The following is a 13,702-nucleotide window of genomic DNA, read 5'->3' as shown; positions in this document are numbered from 1 at the left end:
GGGAAAGAGACAGGGAAGGTGGGGAAAAAGGATGGTTGGCATTGCCTCCATCCATCTTGTGGTCATTGTGGTACCCCCCCAGTGCTGCATGCCCCCAGGGCACCAGCCCTGCCAGCCTCCCCCTCACAACAGAGAGGGGCACTGAGGCTGTCTGGGGGCTCTGGAGGATGTCCCTGTGTCAGCTCCCGCCTGTGGTATTTTCTGTGCAGCTGGAAAGTGTGGAGTCCTCATTTATCTCTGATGAAAGCTGAAGTGATGCTGAAAAGGGAGGATCCTTGAGGATACTCCTGTCCCTGGATGTGTATAAGGGTCTGTTTTCTCCCCTCCTTCTCATTTTCCCTTGGGGTTTTGCTAACTGCGAAGCTGCTAATGTAAAACGAAGGCATGGAAATTTCATATTGTAGCAATTAATCAGCCCTCCCTAATACTTTCCAGTTGTAAACTGCCAGCACTAGCAGATGCGTGCTGCTGCAGCCCAGCAGCTGATCAGGAGCCAACGGTGGGTTATGTTTGGTTGGTTACCACGTCCTAGGAAGCTACAGCATACCCCTACCCAAGTATAGCACTCTGATTAGCTTAACAGAAAGTTTCCAGTTATTAGTTAAACAGGTTTTTACTAATGCATTGGGATTTTTTTTCCCCCCTCCGCTGTACTTAAGTGAAACTAAAATAGAGAAGGTGTTATATTGTCATGGGACAGCCAGTGCAAGCTTCTAGGGTTTGGCTCGGTCTCTGCAATGCATGAGAGCTGGTCAGTAAATTCCTGTTTGATTTTGGTAGGCGTAGGATTATTTCTGCTGCGGGCCATATGCACACAGATCTCCTTGTCAAGGATTTAGGAAAAAAAGAGGTATTTTTCATCTAACAAAGTCTTGTCGCACAAAAGCGGGATTTCTTGCCCTCTGGCATACCCAGGTCGGAGACCTGCGAGTAGCCGAGGTCAGGATTTGGGGAGGGACACCACACACACGTGTCGGTTCAGGCTGCACCCTGCTGATGTGACTTGTGGCGTGCAATCTGTACCCAGTGGTGCTGTCCCACCTGCCCCGCGCCCGCCGGATCTGCCTGGCTGGTGCGTTTTGATTAACACGTTGCAGGGAGGGGAAAAGAAAGAAGAAACTAAGCGCATTTCCTATCTTAGATTTTTAGGAGACACTCAAGGGAGTACACTTGGATGAGTAAGGGCAAAGGCGAATTGCAAAAAGCACTTACTAAACTTGTCTGGGGATTTCAGCCCTGTAGTTTGTAGCGTGAAAGCTGGGCTTATATTTAAGGAACAGCAATAAAAGCCGACAAGTCTTAAAGACCCAGATTAATTTAGAAACCCTGCAGTGGGGGGAGGAGGGGTGGAAGGAAGCGCGGCAGCTCAGACTGACCTTTCTGCCAGCTCCGTCGCTCTTCCAGAAGCGCCTGCGGTGTCCGAGGTGCGGTGGATGTGCAGGGCCCGTGCTCCCCAGATGGCCCTGGACCCCCGTGCGCGGGGCCCCGTGGCTGGTGCGGCGCCAGGCGCGTCCGTCAGCCTGGCTGATTGGCATGGGGCGGCACCGCTGGAGTGGCGGTGCCAGGGTCTGTCCCGAAAGCGCCCAGCAAGGTGCAGAGGCTCTTCCGCAACACGTGGCAGCGCTTGTGTGCCCCTCGGAGAAGCCGGCTCGCAGTTATACCTGCCGTCTGATGCGGATCAGTGGCTGGTATGAAGGATTTAATTATCCTGATGACCCAAAGTAACAAAAGAAACAGGCCTATTCATGTTGAGCCCTGATGCTGAGCATGGTTACTTTGCTTCCCTCTTTCCTTCTCCTCCCTCCTCCCCAACATAAAGCTACAAAGCGAAAGATGACACCCAAATTCCTCTTTCCCAAGCTGCTATATACAATTGTTTCTATGATCATTGTTTATATATACCTAAGGCAGATTAAAGTGCCTTTTAACATCGGAGAACTTGTCAGGAGACTGCGTGAGCCTTTGTATGTATCTCACTGAAAATATTTCAGACCTCCTGGTACCTTCCATTCTCCTTCTCTAATCCTACATTTGTGCAGCTGTACCATCTGTGTCATCCCCACAAGCTTTCTGCTGCTCTAGGAAATTTTTAACCATTTTTGCAGTCTAGTAAAGCTACAGGGAGATTCCCTCCCAATGCTCGTTAACAAAAAAGTTATACAATGTGATACAAGTATATGTTCATATACAAATATCACATGTGCATAGATGTTGTAAATTATACTGGCATCTTATCAGTTTAGGAAGTTACTAGATTGCTTTTGTGCCAGTGTTTTAACCTGTGTACAATGGGAGCATTTACTGACAAATTTCTTGAAGTCTTTCTCCTGCATTTCAGTTGATCATGATTTAAGTTAAAAAAAAAGCTTTCTTTAGGAGCATGTCAGAGAAATCTTGTTTTGAAAAGCTGTTTGGTTTCTTAGGAGCATGTGCACATATGTTTTTCGCTTTATAGTCTTACGTTTCAATGGTATTTAAGCCCCATTTTTCAGAATGGAGTTATTAGAAGCATTAGCCTCTTTAACAGTACCTAAAATGAACAAAACCATTTCTTAAGCTGCTGCATGTGTGTACCCACGTGGACAGCATGGTCCTTAGGGGTCTGAGTAGCATCTTTGGATCATGGCAGAACTTTGGGAGCATCCTACTCTTGCTTGTGCTTCGGCTCCAAATGGTGCAGGTGACTCGGCTGGAGTTCACACAGCAGAACACACTGTGGGTATGGAGAATTGCCAATTTTTTGTGACTGGCTAAGGAAAACACCACATATAAAGCAGTCCCATTCGAAGAGGTTTTTGGGAGGCAGCTGGGAGAGTACAAAACCTTATGTTTGGTGTTATGGTTGATAAGGGTTTGAAGGCAGCTGCAGTTTGAGCTCTGGGTAGTTCAGCAAGGTCCTTATTTTTGCTTGCCCAAATACAAAACCAGAGACCTGCAAAACCTGCCCAGGACTGCGGCGAAGGTGCCCCTGGAAGTCCATCTGTCACCAGTGGCAGAGGTTCCTACTGTGGCAGAAGGTCATTCTACTCTTAGCATCGCTCCTACAGATGACAGCAGTAGTAATCTTTCAGTGTGTTTGCTCTATGAATTTAACTTAGTTTATGTTTTCTGCAGTGTTTAAATATCTGATCAGTTTGAACGTTTTTATTCATATGTGAAAATGGAGGAAAAAGAGCACACAAATCCAGCTTTAACACCAGGTTGTATTTGGAGTAGTATCTCTTACCAGTGAGTTACGCTGAAGTTTGGATCAGTCTCGGTAGGCACTGTTCATTTGACTGTGAGGCCTAAGTAAGATCATTGTATAAGCCTCTCTTCAACAATTAAATATTCTAATTAAATATTTTCTGTTCTCAGTTGTAAGGGAGATACTATTTTAATTACAGAATCTTTCTTCCGCCACGCTAAGTGCTCAGCTACCAAGAAGAGTATGGTGGTTTCCTAACGGGATCTGTTTGCATTCTTATAATCTCAGTTTTGTTCAGGGCAAAGCTGACCGGAAGATACATCAGTAAGGTACAAATTATACAACCTTTTCCAGTTTGCATCATCCAAAGCTGGTGCTTTTGAACATTAGCAGGCAAGTTCCCATTCTTCACTGTTCATGGAGAAAATGGAAAATGGTTTATAATCCTCTCCTCCTCCCTGTGTCCGTCCTTTGCCATCTTTGCCCTGTTAACTTTCAGAAAACATTTATTGAGCTGAAAGCTTGGGATTTGGGTAGAAAAACTGTAATGGTCTTTTGTAAAATACTTAAGACTATCCAGATATTTAACAGGTTGATAGGAACTGAGGCTCCAGTAATTTTGAAAATAAGAAGATATCCATCTGTACAACTCCTAGAAAACTGCTCCTAAAAACTGATCTGTCAGTTATTTGTGGGGTTTTGAGCACCTGGAATGATTTCCTGATCTTGCAGGAGACTTAGTGTGCAATTGAGGTCTAACTGCTTCATTCCTATCTGCCTCATTTACTCCCTTGTGTAAAAGACAAATAATTTTGATACAAGAGAGCTGTATGAACAAATGCTTATGATTCAGTAGTGGCATGCCCTGTTTAAGGTGCTGTTTAAATATAGTTAATCCTGCCTTGGGGGCAGCAGGATGCCTTGTATAACCTTTTGAAATTTCTTTCAAGCTTGTGATCTAGGCTCCGTTGGCTCAGAACAACCAGGCGTGTTTCACGTAGGAGTTCGGTTGAGTCTTTATGGAAGCTGTAACCATGTTTCTCTATAGCATGGCATTTCATTTGGTTTCTGTCATTACCCTGGTTAGTCATCTCTCCTCTTAATTTTTCCTCCTTTCCTAATTTGCAAACCACATTCTGCTTGGTGGATGGTGTGTATCGTTATGAGATTTGCCCTAGCAACCAGATAGATTTCCAAAAATAGTTTATCCCATTGTTGCAGAGCATCTCTGAACCTCAAGATGTTGTACTGCAGTCTGTCTGAGCAGTTAAAGGCTGTCATTTTGTTTCTAATGGCCAGACAAAAATAAACCATGCCGTGAGTGGACTTGACTTTGTGCACAGGGTAATGCTATTTGAGACATGAGAGAAATTCCTGCAGTGTTTACGTGCTGAAGAAAAATGCCTTTGAAGCCAAAGTATTTCTTCTGTGTATCCATGTGTATGATTTTGTTTACAGCTTGTTATCTGAACAGTCATCTGCTCAGTGAGCACCTGATCTTGAAAGACGTATAGGGCCTGGGTTGGCCATGCCAGGTTTGAAGTTATCTACTTAAGTGGCTGCTCTTGGACCTTTTGCCCCTGGTACCTGGAGCAGCCTGGCAGCACGCTGCCCAGGCTGAGGAGCAGGGTGGCCGATTAATGGGGTCTTTCTGGGAACACGAGTAGTTAAGTCTCTGCTGCTGTTTATTTTTGCGCTCATCAACGCAGGAAGCATTTTAAGATACGTTCGGAGTGTGGCTATTTTCTCTTCTGCGTCTCCCCACTCTAAGAAGATTCCAGTATTTGGGATATCATTGCATTTCCATAGCACTGCAGGAGCATGGGAATTTATAGAGATGTGTTCAGCTGCTGAGGGTGTTCTGCTGTGGCAATGCTTTTCGCAATGATTATCTTTTCATTGCGTTTGGAGGGCATGCTGCAGTCTGGCGTGCTGTTGTTATATTCTCCTTTCCTGCTTATCAGCTTTAGTTCTCCAAATCCTTTCCTCTAGCCATCTCCTTTTTTGCTATATTTAAAACTATCCCTTACAGCTTGTGTGTTTTAAAAAAAATCCTTCCCTAGATGTTTTTTCTCTTAATGCAAACTCAGAATGAGCAATTTTAAATAGTTTGACACCACTCCTGCATTTATGCATAACTTTTAATTGCAGTTGCATTGAAAATGTAAATTCTTGCCTATAAAACTTGAAGAAATCAAAAATGTTCTCACTATGCTTGGGTTTAAAACTGGATTTGAATCAGAGAGGGAGTAAAGAAGCTGCTCTAGACTTGAATGATGGGCATTGGCTTGGCAGTGATCAGGGAGCTCAGCTGCAAAGTGAGAGCCCGGGTTCAGGTTCCTGCTCTTCTGAAAATACGTCTGATCCTACCAGGTGAAAGGCCACAGGATGGATGGGTCTTCTGGGATTTGTTTTCTCTGTTGAGAAGAAACTTTCATCCCTTGGCTGAAGGACTTTTAATATAAAAAATATTTTTGTAGCTCTTTTTTTCCAGTATCATTTTTGACAGTCACCTTCTTCTGATGCCAGCTAGTTTGCCTGGAGGGGTGGAGGTGCACAGCAGCTTGAGCCTGCAGGTGTGGCTCAGTCTGTAAGCAAAAAAGCTGAATTGGTGAGAGTTTGATGGAAGAACCCATTGCAACATGGATTTCAGAGGGGCGGGGAGGAAAAAGCAGTCGTGGAATATCCTGTGCTGGAACACCACGTGTGAGGTTTTTTGTGCAGTCACAGAGCATGTTTACTCTACAAATTTCCCCAGCGCTGTTTCTGGGGAGCAGCCATGTTTTGGAGGGATGGTTTCTCTTGCCTGGGCTTGCTTCTGAGCTAAGGGAAATAGCTTGCAAAGTAACCTGGCTGTTTAAACAGCTTTGCCCTCATCTTGAATGAGAAGAAGAGGTGCATTCAATAAAAAAATAAAATAAGGGAAGACGAGCTAGATACCAGCTTCTATTTAGTAACCTATGAACCAGTATTCTACTAAATCCATTTTTTATTGTACCCATATGGGGTTTTTTTATGATAGACTTTGCTGAGGAGTCAGCTGGTTTTCTGAACGTTTTGCTAAGAGGCCTCTTTGGCTTTATCTGATGTGAATTGTGAACATGAATTTCATGGTGGAAAAGGATGTCAGTGAGAAATGACATTACGGGCTTGGACCGAAGCCAAGTGATGTCCACGGAAAATTCTTAAACTTGTGTTGGTGGGCTCTCTATTGTGTGCACAATGGCTTAATTTGCTTCACCTTGACCACTGTAAATAGATTTTAGATAAAACAAAGAATGATGAGTTTATGCTTGTTTTTTAATTCATTGCAATAGGTCTGGATCAGAAGAGCATCTGTTGTTAGGAAGTGAGGAAGTGATACAAGTGTGTAGTACCTGGGGGCTTTGCTTCTGATTTGATCAAGCTGTACCATGCAAACTTTTTTTACTCCTGTCTTTGGAGATCTAAAATGTTCCTTTATTACCATATGCTTATTTATTTGTCTATATCCTTTTATAATACAGCTGTGACCTGTTTAAAAAAAAAAAAAAAAACATCCCAAAAAAACCCTCCCAACTCCCTCCCCTCTCCCACCCCCCAACCAACACAAACCAACCCTAAACCCAGAAGGGACTTATAGCAATGGCAGGTAATTCAGTTTGAATGTTTGGTGACATTCAAGATGTAGCTTCTCAGGGGCCAGAAGTTATGTAGATTGTTAGTATAGAAGATGGATGACTGCTCAGATTAAAGTGAGATGCCAGACATTGATTTCCTTGTATACATGAGGGAGAAGAGACTATCAGACGTAATATTTACACTGAATTACATGGAGAGGTTTTTTTTCATTATTTGTATTCTCTAGAGTATTCTATATTCTCTAGCGTATTCTTGCCATATGTGTTTAGTTTCCAGGAGTTTATATACATTGTCTGGCTTTCATTCCAAACAATATAACATTTATTACTAGCTTCATGAGTTTTTGTTTCATGGGGGAAAAATCTGTCCTGAAAAAGCTGCCTGTAACTTTGAGTTCTGCTCTGGCACCGTACCATATGCAGTGTGTACCATCTGCGTCAGAGAGGAGGATTAAAAAAACTGTGTCTCAACCAAGTCACTCTGTCGTTGTCTTAAAGTCATTCACAGTCATCAGAATCTTTTTAAGGAGTGTTCCTGATGCTTTGCTGCTGGTTGGTCAGATAGCTTTTAACCCTTAACTGCACACCGTAGAGAGAAATGAAGGCTCATATTTTCAAAGTGGTGATGAGCACATCCCCGTTCTGGAAGTTGTTCTGGTGACAGGCATCTTTGATACCCGTCCCTTCCTGCCCCTCGTGGAAAGTCCCTGTGCCCTGCTACTTGGCAGCCAGTGCTGGAGGTGTGATTCAGCCCTGGGAAGAATCATTCTGGCTGGAAGAAACCTTTAAGGTCATCAGGTCCAATCCTTAACCCATCAATGCCAGGTCACCATTAAACTGTGTCCTTAAGTGCCACATCTACATGACTTTTAAATACCTCCAGGGATGGTGAATCTACCACTTCCCTGGGGAGCCTGTTCCAAAGCTTGACAACCCTTTTGGTGAACAAATTTTTCCTAATGTCCAGCCTAAACCTCACCTGCCACAACTAGAGGGCATTTACTTTTGTCCTATCATTTGTTACGTGGGAGGAGAGGCAAACCCCCACCTCACTACAGTCTTCTTTCAGATAGCTGTAGAAAGTTGCAAGGTCTCCCCTGAATCTCCTTTTCTCTAGGCTAAACCACCCTGGTTCCCTCACGTGCTCCTTGTAAGACTTCTTAAGGTTCTCTAGGGCCTTCACCAGCTTTGTTGCCCTTCTTTGGATGCGCTGCAGCACCTCAATGTCCTTGTACTGAGGGGTCCAAAATTAAACAAGGTATTAGAGGTGCAGCCTCACCAATGCCGAGTACAGGGGGAACAATCCCCTCCCTTGCTCTGCTGGCCACACTATTTCTGATACAAACTAGGATGCTGTTTGCCTTCTTGGCCACCTGGGCACACTGCTGGCTCTTATTCAGCCAGCTGTAGACCAACACCCCAAGGTCCTTTCCCGTTGGGCAGCTTTCCAGCCACTCCTCCTCATCTACAGAGCCAGGGCTGGGTTGTCCCCAAGGGGGTACTGTGGAGCTGCACCATCCCCACCCTTAGCACCACGCAGATGGGTCCTGGGCAAGGAAGGGAGGAGAGGGCAGCGGTGCCCAGGTCACTTTTGCGCAGAAACAGGGGCAAGGGAAAGGGGGTGTGGGCACCTGTATGTGAAGCAGCCGAAGAATTGCTAGATAACACTGGGGTGTGAGGGGATGGAGGTGGGCATCCTCTGCACTGGTGAGTTTGTGAGGTCCCCTCCCCAAGATGGGGAGAGAGTGCCAAAAATGAAGTGACAAAAAAAATGTTCTGGGGCATCACAGAAGGAAGCTGCTTGTTGAGAAATTGTTCTGCTCATGGCTTGTGTGCTTGCAGCTGTATGAGCGATGGATAGAAAGACTGTATTGGACATAATTAGAAATAAATAGAAAAACCACTGCAGTGCTGTAACATTATTTTCCATGCTCACCTTTTTTTTTTAATGATTTTTTAAATTACTTACGCTTGATTGTTGCAATTGATTGCAATTGTGAGAGCTAATTTCAGTGCATAAATTTTATAGTGGAAGCCTGCCAAGTGTTTGTGTAATGAAGGATAACAACTGCACAAAATTTAGCACAGGGTATGCTTGTCTTCCTTTTGCTACCAAATGTTGGTGACCGTTTCATGGGCTGATATATTTGTATATAGTCCATTTTCTCAAGGAATAAAATTCTACTAGAGTCCCCTGTGAAAACAGAAGAGCTATTTAGAGAACTGCGATGGATTTTAAAAACAAACTGAATTTAATGCTGATGATAAAGTGATCATTGTCTCAGTTTCAGGACAAATAGCAAAACCACTTGAGTTTACTTTTAACCTTTGCATGGTAGAACAGAGGGTAAATAATGTTGTTCCAACCTTAAGAAGCAAATCCAATAGGCTTAGCTGATGAAGTTAAAGACCATGTTTATGGGTATATAGATCTGGACACTTAGAAAAATGTCACGGCAGTTTCCCTGGCAGCCTGGTCCAATTTCCATGAATTTCAGTGTCAGGACTTGCAGGGAGAAGAGATTTAGTTGTCACAAGGTAAAAATCAAGGATTTATTTCCGAGCAAAATGTTAACTCAGGAATAAATTTTATTTCCACATCCATTTTTTCATATGTCCTGGATTCAAGATAGCTTAAGTTTGCGTCTGTTTTGTAGGGCTTTCCTCTTTTTCTAGGTGCATTTGTCCAAAGAGGAGAAAGAAGTTTGAAGAGCTAAAGAGGATGTGAAGCATGCAGGTGTGGTGTTAAACAGAGAATTTTTACATGGATTGAAAATTGATCCTAAAAAAACCCAAACCTAGCTCATCTAATAGATTAGGTTTGGTGCTCAATTTATTAGGTGAGCTCACTTGTAAGATAAGGCACCAGAACTAATTGGCACTCATGTCATCTTTCTTCCACAGGTTTTTGGTGTCTCCTCTCACTTGTTATTTATACTGTCATTCCAGTTGTGATTTGTCTCACATGCTTGTTTAAAAACAAGCTACGTTTTCAAGCTTCCATTATACAAACATTTGTCTTGGTTATCGATCCAGAGTTATTCACAGATGCATGTTTTGGCAAAGTCAGGGCCAAGAATGATGACAGGTGAAGGGTCCACCTTCCTTAGAAGATCAATGTGCTCTTTTGTGTTGGTTTTGGGCATGTTTTGTTCAGCTCTGTGCCACATGGGTTGTATTTGAGACAGCTTGTCCCTGCAAAAGTGTCTTTAAAAAGGATAGAACAATTTAAATATGTTAAAGAGAATTAATTAAAATGCCTGTCAATTGAAACTGAGTGAGAGTTTTTTTTTTTTTTTTTTTCAAAATAAAGCTTCAGCCTTGTGAAACATTTTGCATCAATTACAAAAGGAACTTCGGTACATTTTTCTAAAATGAGGAATAAGCCAACTGCATCTGCTGGGTGTGGGAGTGACATTTCAAAATCCCACTGGCAGTCACATTATCAAACTAAACATCATCTCTCTCTTACTAGTGCGAACTGAAGAGCTCCCTGCTTTCTAGGGGCAAAACTGACCCTTGGAAAACACTGGTAGGAGGCATGGACACTTTCAGGCCTGAAACAGATCATAGCCTGCAATTCTCTCCCAAGGTAAAATATGCTTTCTACATGAAAGTGGACTTCAGAGCTCCTTGTCATTAACTACATCTCAACTGGTGCCAAGAGGGGTTCCTGAATTTAGTTAGCTATGGCTGCTCGGTAACAACACCTTTAATCTTCCTGGCACCAAAGAGACAGATGCAACACTCAGTACTGCTGTGATGCTGGTGGACCTGGTAGCCACAAGCTGGTCCTCCTGCACCTGTGGCTGTGTGCTGGGATGGGGCTAAGGGGCTCAGCCTCCAGCCCACATGCCCACCTCCGATTTGTGTACCACTAGCTGTGGCCAGCTCCAGTCTCTTCAGGAGACTGTCAAAATGGCTGTCAAACCCACCTCATTTAAATAGCACATTTACATAAATCAGCCCTCCTTACCCTTTCAAAGAGGAGTGAAGAAAGGTAAAGGCATGAAATATTTTCTGAGCAGTGGGGAGTTTCACTGTTGGTTTATGGTTATAAGTTTTTTTTCTGGTGATAAAATAATAATATGTTATACTGTAGAGCTGTACCGCAGTCTTAGCATAATTGCAATTATCTACTTATTTACATCACAATTTTCATTGGTAGATTACTAGGTGCATTGCAAAAGAAGACTTTAGATGTCATATCTGCATTAATGGGAATGAATTGTGATTTTTTTGAGAAGTGAAATGTCACAGCAAAGGTCACATTACGGCACTAAAGAAGAGCTGGAAAGATCTCTGCTCTGTATGCTGTCATGTGAGCAGTCAGTGCTGTTGCCAGTTCTAGTCTTTATTATTTTGCTTGCAAAAACATGACAGAGTCATAAAATTGTGTAGGTTAGAAGAGCTCTCTGGTCCCACCTCCCCCTCAGAAAGCATTTACAAGCATTTTTGTGTGTGTATGTGTATAAATAGCGATCTGGTGCAGGAACATCATGCATATTGCCACCTTGTTTGATGCTGTTGCACATGTTCTGAGAGGATTTATTTGCCACATTGATCTGGAAGGGATGTGCTCAGTCCTATAAAAGCTCAGATCTCACAATCATGTTATCATGCGGTAACATGAACTGGAACAAACCGTCTTTGGAGAAAGTAATGCAAAGAGTGAGTTCAAAGGAAGAGAAAGGCTGGGTGGGCACAGAGAAAATAATATTGGCTGTATAGGAAATGACATAAGAGGGGCCCAGAGCCATGAACAGGACCAGGAGACAAAAAGAGCAGTAATGGAAAAGGAGTAATGAAAAGATCAGAGGGTCTGATTTGAAGGCAAAGCTGGAAATGCATGTGGAGGGGAGGTTGCCCTCAGATCTAGATGACACGTAGATTCATAGAAACTTGAGGCCAGACCAGTGATGGTGATCATCTGCATCTAATGTTCATCACCTGCACCTGTGTATCTTTGGGTAGCCTCTCCTTTAGAGAGGGGACTGGCCACAGGTACCTGTCAAAGTGAGTTCATGTTGCTGTGAGCATAGGTAGCTTGTTCAGCCAGGGGACATATCTGCAAGGGCTGCTCTTGCTCTGGAGAGTCGCTTGCAGAACAGAAACCGAAGGAGAAAGCCCCAATCCAGGCTGGTCTTCTGTGTGTCAGCAATCCCGGCACATCGTGTAGGTTCTCCCCGAGGCCCGAGACGCTTCAGGCCGAGTTGCGGTGTATCTCTTCAGGTGTTTGGCTTCTTCCACCGTGGCCTCGTCTGAGGGCAGTCTGCTGTGCCCCCGCGTGAGCCCTTCCGGCACTGTGCTCCTTCGGTGCTGGAAGCGCGAGCTGGGTTTGGTGCGCGCGGCCTGCCTGTGGTGACGCCAGGCCTGGCCAGCGCAGCTGCCTTTCCCCCGCGGTGCCGGGGTCAGAGTGCGGCGAAAGGGTCCATCTGTGGCTGCTGCCCTTGCTGCCCCGCTGCCCAGCGCCCATGCTGCGGTGCTGCCCGGGGGCCCTCTCGGACCCGGGGCTTTGCGGGCACGTGGCTGCTGGAGGAGTGAGAGGGGGATGGCTGGTGGGAGCTGGGAGGAAGGCGGCAGCATGGGCCGACCTGGGCGATAGGTGAAGCCATTGACAAAGAGCTGTCACCTTGGCAAGGTGTAGACGGCAACACAAGGAAAGCGGACATGGGGGTGACCTGTGCGCCCCAGCCAGGCAGAGGGGAGAAGGACTGTATCTGCAAGTCGCTGGTGCCTGGATTCAGGAATAAGCCGTGTTTTAAATAAAACCACTTCACATTTATGCAGTGGCTATTTTATTTTATTTTTTTCCCTCCTGAGATTTTTATATTTTCCTGAACTTTACAGTGTTTGAATACCACAGTGCAGTTAATAGTCCTGAGTGACCAATGGGAGCAGAGGTGGGGAGAGGGCATGAGGATCAGTGCTGCTTGGAGGAGAAGACAAAGGCTGGGTTTGTAGGCTGGTGGGAATGTGCCAGATGAGAGAGAGGGAGAGGAAGAGGATGAGAAACGGATGTCGGAAGCAGGGGGTCAAGGGTGAGGGGCTGTGAAAGACACACCTCAGGGTCTGGCTGTGGGGGCAGAGCAAAACAGCAGGGTTAGAGAAGATCACAGTGCTGCAAAGGTGGAGAGAAGGTGCAGCTCAGCAGAACAGGCTGGAATTATTCCTAGGCACCTTGTAGCCTTTTTTATTTTTTAAAGATTTTCGATAAGGCAATGTCATTAGCGAAACTCTGGCTTCATTAATGGAAATGGCTCGTTGTGGGGTGGGATGCTGTGCTCACAGAATGGGATCAGATGTTCCCCGCAGGTGCTGAAGCCAAACCGGCAATCTGCCTTAAAGGCTGGTTGGGAAAAAGCGTTCTGAGGAGTGTTGCTGGTGTTGAAGGAGCATGACTGGGGCTGACTGCAGCCTGCTCCCTGTTTCTCTTGCCTTACTTTTCAGAAGTAAAAAGTGAATTACTTCCTGAAGCATCTAGGTGATTATTTTTTTATTTTCAATTTTTTCTAATGCTTTGGGACTGAGTTGCTGTTGAAGGGGATAGTATTATCCCACCTGTTCCTTTGCTGGACACTGTGTTCCTACTGCCTGGCTTGTATCAGTGCTGGCATGCCTAGGCCATGTGGCTGAGAAATGACCTGGTTTCATCAGATACATTTTTGAACAGCTTGATTTGGCTGACGCATGCATGCAGTGGTGCTTGGGTGGCATGAAGGAGCCTGTGGGAATGTGCAGCCCTGGGTTGTGCTGTCCCTTTCATGGTCTTGGTTTGAACTGAGGGTATAAATGTACTGTGAGAGACATCTCCTGCCCTTCAGTTTTAATATTACTGTCAATATTTAGTTGGTGGGGTGATCAGCGCAGGCAAAACCACCTTCTGGATCCCATT

This window comes from Merops nubicus, unplaced genomic scaffold (assembly GCF_000691845.1).
Source record: "Merops nubicus isolate BGI_N331 unplaced genomic scaffold, ASM69184v1 scaffold30379, whole genome shotgun sequence".
Taxonomy (NCBI): domain Eukaryota; kingdom Metazoa; phylum Chordata; class Aves; order Coraciiformes; family Meropidae; genus Merops; species Merops nubicus.
This window is presented reverse-complemented; position numbering follows the sequence as displayed.